This window comes from Solanum lycopersicum, chromosome 10, assembly GCF_036512215.1.
Source record: "Solanum lycopersicum chromosome 10, SLM_r2.1".
In the NCBI taxonomy this organism is placed as follows: Eukaryota; Viridiplantae; Streptophyta; class Magnoliopsida; order Solanales; family Solanaceae; genus Solanum; species Solanum lycopersicum.
This window is the reverse complement of record NC_090809.1, coordinates 45,395,134-45,397,633: the sequence shown is the minus strand read 5'-3', so window position 1 is coordinate 45,397,633 and position 2,500 is coordinate 45,395,134. Positions and strand designations below refer to the sequence as shown.

The window sequence follows — 2,500 nt, the reverse complement described above, 5'->3', positions numbered from 1 at the left end:
CGCCTCCTTTCTTTTAAAAGAAAAAACATAACTTTAAAATCTGACTCCCCTTCATGAAACAAGTAAAGATAGTTTTATCAGAAAGAATTCCTACCCAGTGCATTATCAGAATTAAACTTCTGAAGGTAGGAGAAATATAAATGTTTTATGTTTGAATTAAGCAGTTCAACAGGGGCTGACTGAAATTAGATTTACTAGTATCAGAGATCATATCCAAAACCAACTATGACAACAGAAATAACAACAAGAACTACTCTGTGGAATAAAGTCATCTTTTTTCCTCTTTATTACTCTTAGCTTTTCTCCTTTTTATTTTTTTAAATCTTGTGCTATAAAAATGCAAATCAACAAAAGTCAACAGACTATTTGACACCTAACTTATGTAAGGATGTATTTTCCATTCAGAGACAACTAATTCCAACAACTTGCATATGTTACATTAGGAATGTCAGAGTAAACTGGCATATGCTCCTAATTTTGCAACTTAGCAGTGATATTTATGATTGAGTCAGTGCTGATATTTGGAAAAACACATTGATCATGAGTCAAAATGACACTCATAAACAACTGGGAATTTGGTCTGGGGGTATGATTTGCACTTTGGATGCTAGAGGTCCCCAGTTCGATTCTTGGCATACCCATTTTATAAATAGAACATTAAAGTCAATATATGATGAATCAAAACGCCTCTGTGCTTTATTAATTATCATTATTCTTTTAAAAAAAGAGATTGAATACAAAACTAACCAAACTATTTGTTTTTTTTAAATAGAAAAATTTAACTTTACACATGACTTTCCCTTATGAAACAATGCAGATACAAGGTAAGGCATTATTCATGCAAAAGAATTCCTACTTAATGCTCTATTTAATATATTAAATTTCTACAGGTACTGAAGTACTATAAATGTGGGAGGTTTGAGCAAAAATGTAATTTGACATATTGTTAGCACCTAGAAGTTCTAGAGGTGCTCAGTGAAGTTGCCTGACAAGATAGTGCTAGAGATAAGATCAGAAGTCAACCACGATATTAAAATTTAAAAAAGTGATGAAATGGTGGAGTCTGTACCTCTTCTTTTACTATTACCTCTTAATTTATTTCTTCTTTTTCTAACTTCAAATGAGGAACTCCAGGAAAAGGGTCAGAGATTATCTAATGTAACTTATGTAAGGATGTCTTTCATAATTCAAAGATAAATAATTCCTATAACTAGCATATATCAGTATAGTCAGCATTTTCAAGTTAGCTAGGAATTTTGTGGCCAAATAGCAATTACGAAATAAGCATATTGATGACACAAAGCAATACTGAACCTGTTCTGACAGTTTACAACTCAGAGATCTAGAGAGTCATTAATTGACTTATCATCATGCAAAGAAAAGTTAAGCAAGCTAGATATTAACAAAAATGAATTATATAGTAAAGAAATTTTGTTCAACAACAGGGCATTTGGTCTAGTGGTATGATTCTCGCTTAGGGTGCGAGAGGTCCCGAGTTCAATTCTCTGAATGCCCCTTCCTTCAGAACTTAACCTTTTGACACGACACGTTGTCGCGCTCAGTACAACCATCAGTGAGCAAAACTTACGAGCACAATTTTAATTTTTTTTATGACAGTGGTCATGCAGGTAACGTGTAACTCTATTCACCAAGGTTTATGCAAATAGGAAGTTATAGTCAATGTCTTTTGTCTCTACTGAGATTTGAACCCTAGTCTCCCATGATATTCACCCATTTCATCAACTGCTAGACCACACCTTAGATGCAAGTTGAGAGCACTAATTGATAGTTAAAACTAAGAAACCACAACCAATTTGTTAAGAGTACTTTAACAAAGTAGACGCCCAAGACTCAAATTAGTAAACCCTAAAAATGTTACTAATCTGAATCATATTTAATCAGTTATGCATCAAATAACAGAAGAAAGGATATAACGAATCAAAATTCAGGTGAATAATGTTTATGCATCAAAAATAGAAAGATGGTTGGAAAAAGTTAATTCATAAACAACAATAAAAAAACAGTTTTAATTCATTAACAGGAAAAGTCTTTTAGCTTAGAACTAAGAACACTGGAACTGTAACTGGAGGAGAATTATGAGAAAATCTTAAGGCTTCAAGTAGTAATTAAGGATGCTTGAGGCAGATTATGAAGAAAATCCAGCCAGCATATCCACTGCTTGGTAAAAATGAATAGTGCAACTTTATCATTCACCCATAGCAAGTCAAGAATGAAAGTGGAAATAAACAGCAACAAGTACAGTAACAGAACCAGCCAGAGGTAGTATTTTGATAGGAAGACGGCAAGAGAGTGAGATCAGGAGGGGAAGAAAAGGTAAATTGAGAATTACTTGTTCCCTTGATAAAGATTTTTGGAAGTTGAAGTTTTATGATTGAATTGAGAACTCTTAAAACCTGTTCAGCGACTCAAAGATCGTTGAAATGTTCTTATGACGAGTTCTTTTCAGCAATTTTTTGGTTGTCTTTTAAAATTTTAAGAT

At 33.0% G+C, this 2,500-nt stretch overlaps 1 protein-coding gene and 1 non-coding gene across 10 annotated transcripts in view; one reads left to right on the top strand and one right to left on the bottom strand.

Moving 5' to 3' along the window:
* The window catches only part of LOC104649657 (uncharacterized), a 29,212-nt gene that overhangs the window by 11,000 nt on the left and 15,712 nt on the right, over positions 1-2,500 (bottom strand). The window lies entirely within an intron of this gene.
* On the top strand, positions 1,445-1,516 carry TRNAP-AGG (transfer RNA proline (anticodon AGG)). The gene has a single exon. It is a non-coding gene; the product is annotated as a tRNA-Pro (tRNA).